This window comes from Cydia pomonella, chromosome 6 (genome assembly GCF_033807575.1).
Source record: "Cydia pomonella isolate Wapato2018A chromosome 6, ilCydPomo1, whole genome shotgun sequence".
Lineage (NCBI taxonomy): Eukaryota > Metazoa > Arthropoda > Insecta > Lepidoptera > Tortricidae > Cydia > Cydia pomonella.
This window is the reverse complement of record NC_084708.1, coordinates 21,368,261-21,378,546: the sequence shown is the minus strand read 5'-3', so window position 1 is coordinate 21,378,546 and position 10,286 is coordinate 21,368,261. Positions and strand designations below refer to the sequence as shown.

Genomic DNA, 10,286 nt, shown 5'->3' with positions numbered 1-10,286 from the left:
AATGCACTTAGTTTAAAACTGTATTCGTTTTGGTTTTGTTAGGTTGGTAGCCATTAATCGCAGTAACATTATAGCTTATAAAAGCACAAGAGCTTTTATGAGGAATAGACAATATAGACTTTTCTTGAAATCTTTTATGTATGTTCTTATATTCGTGTTAATGAATGCATAAATGACAGATAACAGTAGAGGAGTAGGAAAATATTATAAAAGAGAAGGTAACTCGGCTGTCGTTTCTTCACGCTTATACCGCTGAACATATTTATGTCAATTCACGAAGACGAGACGAAGTCGCGGTAAAACTAGCGTACCTACTGTATAGATATATATCATTCCCAAACTAAATTTAACCATTGCACCAAAAATATAACACTTTATGATACCTATAATAGCACAGACAATAAATTGAACAATTTTCGATTAGGAAATATAGTTCAAGTGATAGAAATTTTGGTAGCTTTATTCACCGTACCCGTGGTCAGTAGCAGGTAGATTATATTATACCTTCATCATAGCCTATTGAGTCGAAACACAAAGCCATGCAAAAACTAGTCGCTCCCGGCTTACGCGACGGGATCGCCCAAACTAACCAACACGAACAATAAAATAATAATTAACCAACGATGACCGGTCCACAGCTGGGTTCTGCATCTCGCGACATCGTGAACTTAAGGGAACGTACAAGGAGTTTCCCGCACCGATTGGTTATTTCTTATGATTTCAGTGCAGAGAGTCTAAATTCCTTCGTATCTCGAGTTTAATAACGTGTAATAAAGTGGAATGATCGCCTGGTTAAGACCCAAAATACTGCAGTCTGTGTCTGACCGGCGGGGGCTGCGCACGCGTCCGGTTCGTCCAGTGTTCGCAAGTGCCGTGGAATCGTGATTATGTGAGGTGTGGACTTCAATAGTTAATCGTGTGGACAAAGAACAGTGGAGCGGCTATTGCGCTCGCGAAAACTGATCGTTAATAAAGATCGTTGATCCCACTTTAAGTTAATTGTTTGATCGATACGAGCGCATCTTCGATCGATTTACACGTACTTATGGCCTGATCAAACGAACGCTGATCAATAAAGGAGTCACAAGGATCGATTGTCCTCATGCATTTGTGAGATCCTACACGAGGTAAATCTGATTATAAATAACGGTCTATAGACTATTTGCGCTTTAATTGAAGTTACTTATCATAAGTTTAGCAATAGACGTTAACCTAGTGGCTTATCATTATCAATGACATGATAGTTCCTAAAATAGATTTCCATTATAGCGTCTTTAAATGAGTTGTTATTCTGTTAGAACTTTTTTTTTTCTAAAAAAGGTGTTATGGGTCGGGTCGGGCGACGGGCGATTAAGGCGCGAAGGTAAACAGTGGTATCTGGCAGCAAACAGCAGGCGTTATTAATAGGGGCTAAGTATGGGATCATATGTTAAGTACTCGCTGCATGGGCTTAGCTAAGGCCGGCTATTCGTGGGCGATTCGCAGAGGATAACATCAGACAGAAGAGGATGATAAGCAGGATTATTTTGTATGTATGTCGATGTTCGTAATATTTTTTATAGATACATGAATGATAATATCCAATTGAGGTAGGATTTTTAATCTTTTTCCGAATTAATCGCAAGTGCCCTAATTGATCACAATTACAATAGTAGATTGTTAACCAAAGTATGAAATGCACCCATCCCAGTCGAGGTAGTTTGAGGTAGAAATGATGCCTTTCACCCAAGTTAAATTAAAGAGTGCGTGTTTAAAAAAACATAACCAAGTATAAACTTTTTTATACCATTCATTACTTATTTATGGAATGGGGAGTTAAATATCAGAATGGAAATTGTACAACAAATCCATTTAAAACATAATTGCTTATCGTAATAAAAAACTGAAAAAACGTAATAGGAAAGTACTCTAGAGCAGAAATGTATCACTTCCTGCACACTTCATAAACAACAATGACCCACTTTCAGAGTATGAGAAATGAAAAAACAACTATATCGCTATTAAATATCGTTTCGTTGGCTGATTGTTACCAAATAGCATGCCGCCTTGGTTTTTTTTAATACTACGTCGGTGGCAAATAAGCATACGGACCGCCTGATGGTAAGCAGTCTCCGTAGCCTATGTACGCCTGCAACTCCAGAGGAGACATGCGCGTTGCCGACCCTAAATTGGTCTTAGCACAACTGAAACTCGGCGTTCAGGAAAATCTAGCTTTTCTCCACGTAATTTTGTTCTGAGATAAACGGTTCAAAACGATTTTAATTTAGTATTCCACTAATGCATTCAACTAGTCAATCATTATGCAAATCTATCAATACACGATTTGTATAAGTAGTTACTAACTATAAGGTACGGCTTTTGTGCGACAAATTAGTCACGGTGAGCGATAGGGCGCGATCAGTCGCGCGCGCATACCGGTCTTTAGTCCGGCGCAGCGGTCGTCAGCAGTTTTTTTCCTTTTCCCCACGTACCTGTTCCCGACTCGGTTGGTTAGCTTAACAAGTGCGCCAGAGGTGCACCACCTTTTGTTTCATCGCTTTACGGTGCCTACCAGCACTGGAATTAATTGCCTCAGGCGTCCTGCACCTTTTCTTTAATTGGTTTTATACGACCGATCAGTTTCCAAATTAACTACTCCCGTGTTTCCAAATTAACTAGTCTTTGATAAAAGGCTAAATTGAGTGTCGTGAACCTTGCAGGCGAACTTAATATAGTTAATATTATCGATAGGATTAAAACTAAAAAATAAAATAAAAATAGTGCTTATGAAAGTATTTACATATTCGTCAATCGTAGGGAGATACTTAGCTAGTGTAAAAGTAGATCCCAAGTTGCTCAAGCGGATCTGCTTTAAATGGTTAGACGTGTTTTCCACGAGCATTTCATTTTATATAGCTGGATTTACAGGTAAAGTGGACTCGCTCAGCCGTTCATCAATTCCGGAAAGATTTACGAGCTTCACGGCTAGGAGTACGAAGTAAAACGCACTACTTATTGATTTGTAGGTATCTGTAAACCTAGGTTTTGTGCTTAAATCATTATAAATCAAGGCTATGTGTTCTAAATATAAACTTTGGTAGGGCTACCTTCAACTAAGTTGCCGACGTCGGTCGGACTGCGCGTAGGTACTAAAAGTTGTAAAACTTCGTGAAATCGTGTTTTTCTCTGGCAAAGGTTTTCTTTATTTAAAAGTAAACTCTTTTAAAAACCCAGCCCGCTCCAAACTAGGATACAACCGAGTTAACCCGTATGGATTGCAGCTCAAAAGTAAGTAAGGAACAGCCAAACTTTTGACCCCCTTTCTGCATTTTATCCTAACCAAAATGAGGTGTCTGGTGCAGACGGTGCAGTCTCCTAGATCCTACATTATATCTGAATTCTATAATTTATCAAGATTGAAGAATATCAAGTGGAAGAGCATATTGGTTAGATTGGCAAGAAGAGCAAAATCTACCTACTGGCCAGGTATGAGCAAAACCACAAAGTCCAAATCATAATTGAATTTGGAAAAATATGCCTTTTATCCTCGGGTATAGCATCTCTGGCTCCTTTGGGTCTAAAATTCTAAAATTATCAAGAATATCAAGTGGAAGAGCATGTGCTCTTGAACTTAAAAATCTACCTACTCTGGTTCATCAGTGAGGTATGAGCAAAATCACTAATTTGCATTGTCAAAATTATAATTGCATTTGGCAAAATACCATCAAGTGAGGCAACCGTGGACAGGTGGAGTAACTGGGGACAGATGGGCTAATTATGAACAATGTTTTTTCACTATGTTCTAATCTAGCTAATTTTAAAATTGATCCTAGATAGGGTCAATACTATTTCAAAGATTGTAACAAGAATACTGCTTTCAACCAGTTCCTTTTATAGTTAGGTATTGCATCCCTGGCTTAGGTATTAGTTCGCGAAACCGCAATGGGTCATTCGCCCGTTATCGCAGGGCAGGATGCGCCTGCTCGTTTATTTTTGCCCGTTGCGGGAATCCGACCGTTCTGTGACGTGCAAGTTCGCACAAAACCATGACTCCGTCTGACCCTAAACCGGTAGGTACGACTTCACCCTGGGGGATACTTGGTCACCGTAATTGTAAAACTATAATTATTTGTCAATAAATGAAATATAACTACCCTAAAAGGAACCAATTGCTACAGTGTTCAGTACCCCTAGTGTAAATATTTTCGACAGCGAAACGTGACGTACGCGTTTGCGTTAAGTGTCATTTTGTATGAGATTTTTGACTTTCCAAAACGTCCCGCTTGGCGCGCTGTTCAAAAACCCATACAAAATGAGACTTAACGCAAACGCGTACGTCACGTTTCGCTATCGACTAAAATTACACTAGGGGTACAGATTTCGAAAACGTAAGTATTAGGTAGAGTTAATAGAATTGCTTTGTTAACGGCACCAATCATGGGATGTATGGCGCCATTAATTTTCAAACTAACAAATATCGATGAAAAATTAAACTTCAGCAGCTCTTTGGCTCTTGTTTATGGTAAAATGTTGCCAGCGATTAAAAACTGATGGTAAATACTTGTTTTACAGGATTTGTCTATACCATTCCATTACTGGTGCTTGTTCCATTATAAGGGTGTTTACAATATTGTCAACTTAATATAACTTTATAATTTCCCCCTATTTAGGATGAAGTATTCCTTACAGTACACATTAAAAAATTCTAAATTCATCAATATCTCTTCTAAACCTCTATTTCTATCGTTGTTCCTTTTACATTTTTTTTTAGTTTTTAAGGTACGCGATTAAAGCTACATCTACATTATAGCTAGATTGGGTCACACTACGCTGGGTTCAGGTGAACCTGAAGACCCACTTTGGTTAGAAAAAAACATTACCCTCCCTTCTTTGGCAGTCGGGTAAAAACTATAATATATGAGTAATAGAAAATGAGTCAAAACACACTGTGGCGCTACGCATCAATATCAGCAGGCAAGCTAAAATTGATTCTTACGTAGAGGCAAGTAGAGGATATGTTCTGTGAACGTATTAGACTACAAGTTCTTTCTAAAGAAAACAATGATTTAGATTCCAACTGATTCTTACTCTCTATATTACTGCCTCTTTTTTTTTTACTGATGTTATGTTACTCTAATGTTATCCTGAGTATTTAAATTCTAATGAATACCCTCTGTATTTGCATACTGTTTAAAACAGTTGGAAAAGGTGAAACGTATTTCTTTTACACTAACACATGTAATCTTTACCCTTTTTCTGCAAATAAATTATTGTTTGTTTGTTTGTTTAGAATGGGTAAATGATCCAATATAACAAGAACTAGCTTATGAGAAATATGAGAATCCCGTTCCTTATTCTTTTGATGCATTAAACTCAACAAATTGTATCTTTCAATCCAAGTCCTATGAAAGTTCCTTATAAGGTCCAGAATTCATAGTCAATAGATTCACATTTCAAAGTCAAGCGGACCCCAGGCTCCCATGAGCCGTGGCAAAATGCCGGGACAACGCGAGGAAGAAGAGGAGATTCACATTTCAAAGTAAATTTTAGACGTCACTGAATTTACATGCGTTGGGACGAATGTTGCATAATTTATTATGGATGTTCTCGCACAGGATAAAATATAAAGTGCATATATTTCGTTCTTGGTCTGAATGCTGCCGCATGTCAGACTTTTATTTGCTCATTATATTCATGTGCTCGTGCTAATAGTGTAAGAAAACATTGATTTTGTATACTAATAAAAAAGTTGGCTGGGTTTTTCCCACCTTAGCCATGGTCCACAGTGTTTTAACTTAAAATTCGTAAATCCTACTTATCTCCAATACATATGGTCCACCGACGACGATCAGAGCGTTGCTAAGCGTCTGACAGGTCTGTGGTACAGACAGTCACCATCAGATATCTCGGAGCGGCTAAGATGCTTACAAATATCTGAACACGCCTCTATTGTCAAGGCGCTAGAGTGCGTGTTCAAATATTTCTGAGCACCTTCACCTTTGCCGCTCGGATATATATGATTGCAACTGTAAGTACCCACCCATCCCATTTAAGCCCGCAAATTAAAACCGAGCCCGCGTTCAATTTGTCTCGCCATCAAATTGACGGCTGCGAATTGGTAAAGTGGTGTATAAATAACCGTCGGGTTTGCATGCAGCCGGTGTTTAAGAACCCCACGGTCCATTATTTCACTTGCAATTAAGCCAATTGCATCTGTTGCTACGCGGATACAGAAGTGGTCTTTAAAAATGTTGCCACTTTTTATGGAGCTTTTCGATTTCTATTCCTTAATACTCGCTTCTGTAGCCGTACCACGGGTTAACCCTTGATATTTACGTTAGAGACTGTGTGAACTCGATCGAACTCTTTATCGCACCAATCCATCAGCGCGATCGAGTTTCCGCTTTCGCTAACGTCAACTCGTGGTAGCCGTGCTGTTCACAGCTTTAAGAAATCCTTTAAGTACGTAAACTAGCACCCTCCTTACGTAACTTAACTTTACGCCCTTACTTAACCTTTGTAAAGTGTTCTATTATATTCGTATATTATGTTAAAATTTGGGTAACGCGTGGGTATATCCTTTAAAAAGATACAAAATTTTGTTAAATCGTGTGGAAATCGACCATGCGGAGTAATTCATTACGAGGCCTGTGCACACCGGGTGCGTGTGCGTAGACGTGCACGTGCACGTGCTCGTTGTAATATACAGATACTTATGTTATGAGAGAAGGCACACCGCTTGCGTGCGTGCGCGGCTTAAACATTTTTGCGCACGTGCACGATTACGCACACGCAGCCGGTGTGCCTAGTCTTTGTGAGAAGTACCTAATTTGTTTTTTCTGCCAAAGGTAGTACATATTATTGGCACTTTGTCTACTAGTTGATTATACTTATCCTCTAGTTCATTTTTCTCAACATAAATACTAGGTACCTCTTTTTTTATGATATTTCAAATGCAACACTGCTTACCAATATTACATACCTACCTAAGGAATACAAAATATTCATATAAGTATTTATAAATGAAAAGATTTCCATTTTAACACTTAATAAAATAAGCTAAAAATTAACTAAACGAAATCTTAAAACATCGCGTAAGGTCGTGACCCCGAGGAGGTTACACATTATACAAAAAAATAAAGTCGCTGGCATACCTACTTATTTTGTTCATAACGACTAAATAATTATGGGACCAAGGAAACATCTTTACCCAAATCGATCTATATAGTTCCACAGTAACTAAGCTCAATAAAACTTAGTGTTATATTCGGTACCTATTTTGAGAGTTTATATATACGGCCGAGCGATTTTAGGCATCTTCCGCGCGATTGCAGACGACGCTGGTTCGATTCCAGTCCTGGGCACTGGAGGCTTTGGTCACTTTTTCTTTCTCATATGACATCTATTTCAGTTTATAAATGAGAATACACAAGAATCAAATTATTTTTTATTTTATTAAAAACTCATCGCCGATTGAGTCATCGGAGATTGGCTCTAGTCACACCTGATGGAAAGTGAAGACAGGGCCTAAGATGGAGCTCACCGGTTCAGTAGTAGCCTATTCACTCTTGCTTTAAAGAGACCGAGGTCATATTTATCAGGGAATACAGATGGCGGGAGCGCATTCCATTCTTTAGCCGTCCGTACCAAAAAAGAGGAGGCAAACCGTTTAGTGCGAACAAATGGAATGTTTACCCCGAACTGGTGCATTCGCTGGACACCTGAATGTCCGATGATGGAAAGGGGAAGGTGGGATCAGATCGTGCAGTTCCTGTGCGCACTCGCCGAAATGTATCCGATAGAACACCGATAGGCTAGCGACTCGACGGCGATGCTCAAGGCTCTGTAATTTTGACTTGATAGATGGGTCATCGCCAAAAAGTCTTATGAGCCCGGCGCTCGACTATACTTATTATTAACAAATTAAAATTAATCTTTGGTAGATATCCTACATAATATTTATCCCGCGATATAAACAACATCAAACGGTATCTCGCTCGTTCACGTACAATAATAAAATATACCTACATATTTATTTACCTACTTACTTACACATCTGTACCAAAACACGAGTCAAATGTGGGGCTACATATAGATAAACACGTGTTGTTGTAATAAAATAAGCAATCATTATTAATTTCATACGGATGTCCCGATAACCCCCAATTAACGAGACCGTGCCAATGACATACACGGTTTATCATTAAACCAATACAAAACATTACACGTTATTCATGTCAGCTTAAGATACATATTGTACTAGAAATACTGACCAGTGGTGAACCTTATGTCTTTGCAATAAGGTTAACGAATTGTGAAATAAAAATAACAGTGTGGAGCTGGCGGAGCAATGTGGCGCTGATATAAAAATACCTATTATGGGACAATAGATATTTCTTACACAAATCGACTTAATAATCTCAATATAAGATTTTTATGTATATATATTATTTGTATTTTTATTTGTATTCTAACAAATAAATGATGTGATTGATTGATTGATTGAAAAGGCTTGTGTTGTGGGTACTAGAAGACAATAATATTTAATAGTGGTCGTAGAGTTGCGAAAAATCGCCCAAACTACAACAGAATACTGGTGGCTCTGTGAGCTGAAGATCCCACGATAAATTTAAACAATGTAAAGATGCGCTTATTTCAATTTCCACTATTTTCCAAAAAACGTAACGACATAGAAATTCTATTGAGAATTGCCACTTGTAGGCTTTATGCCCTTGGTGAAACGGTGACTTCGCTAATCCGGTCAATCGCTCCGGTCAAACTTTCGCACCATTTTATTTATCAATCGAAGTCAGAAAACGCCGAACAAGTTACGAACGAAGTTATATTAGAAATCATAGGCGAATACGTGATAAAATATTATCTCAGTCAAAACAAAACATACGAAACTAAATAAACATAGTTAAAACTTGTTTCCAATGATAGATGAATTTACCATGTCCAAGAAAATTATTATAGATTATAGACGGTTGCCGTCCCGTCGTTTAGAACTATTGGAATCGTGACCGTATATTTTAAGTCAACGGAGGTAAGGGTCGTTTTCACTTGGCCCAATGTTAACGTAACCACAGTCTTCGTCTCAAGGGAAGAACGTCGCAATTACACATAGGTCATATAGACGCTTGCTTCTTTTTCTCGCTATAGTCGGGGGTGAGTATTGGTACGTCTTCTTTTTTGTTAACACCTTTTGTAAGTATAATTTGACAGCGGGAGCGAGAAAAAAACTAGTAGACATTACGTTCTGACAGGGATATTTAATGAAGTTGTCCGTTTTTTGGGTCCCGTTATTTTGGCGAACCTTTGAGGTTTTGGGCCAAGTGTTTTGTGACCGCAGACAATTTTATATTTATATTAGAGACGGTAGGTTGTAAATAAAAACATCGGGTTTTTCAACTAGGTGTGGTTATGGTCAGCAATTTCGACGAAAGGGGTTGCCGGCCGAAGACATAGACGGATACGGTCTGAAGCGGTCAACCCCATATTTCCCGCCGAAGTGTGTATAGTGCTTTTCTCAAACATGCAATGCAAAAAATCAAAGTTTTATTTTTAAAGAAATTATAAGTAAACAAGACAAAAACTAAAACCAACGCGTGTATATTAATATTTCGCTATTTAACTCGGTTTTAATAGAAAACAGATACTTCATACATTTATATTTATTATAAAGTTACTTCAAAAAAGGACGAAAGCACGTTTCTGAATGAACCTTTAGAATTAACACTTTTCATTGTTATAAATTTTTTTAATACGCAAAGTGGCAGAATGTCATGATGCCTGTGCCACAAATTTATGTGAAATGGAAACTAAAAAATGTATTATGAAATTCCATTAACGACCTCTTGTCCTAGCCGCACCTGAAACGTCATACTTCGCAGCCTAAGGAACATGACATCAACATTTCATGGCATGTTTGAAAAAAAAAGAAGTATACACGCCTACAGAACCACAGCCCTACTGTTGCGAGACACGCTCGCTGGGCCCACTCCCCGACGGTTCTCACGCTGCCCTGTAAGCAGCACGTCCCAAACGGCCGCAATCAATTATATTAAACGTGATAATTTTACCTTTTTAACCTTTTTTCCTTCGTTTTTTGTGCGTCCGAGTTTTGTACAGTTGACAGACAAATTATACAGCCGTTACGCCTCGTATTGTTCACTATCGGAATTGTTATTTGTGGGCGTAATCTAATTTTGACAGGCTAGATTTAAGTGCACCTATTGTATGTCCGGTCGCTTTCATTATAGGTATAGTGATATCGTAGTAGTTTGCAGTTTGTTCGAATTTGTGTC

At 38.3% G+C, this 10,286-nt stretch overlaps 1 protein-coding gene across 3 annotated transcripts in view; it reads left to right on the top strand.

The window, feature by feature from the left end:
- Positions 1–804: 804 nt before the first annotated feature.
- LOC133519296 (protein shifted) overlaps positions 805–10,286 on the top strand; it is a 27,083-nt gene continuing 17,601 nt past the window's right edge. For 2 of the 3 annotated variants that reach the window (XM_061853324.1, XM_061853321.1), the window contains exon 1: positions 805–1,127. The gene's annotated coding sequence lies outside the window, so the exon portion shown is untranslated. Of the gene's footprint in view, positions 1,128–2,685; positions 3,268–10,286 lie in introns of those variants that run through there. The other variant, XM_061853322.1, reaches the window with a different exon arrangement.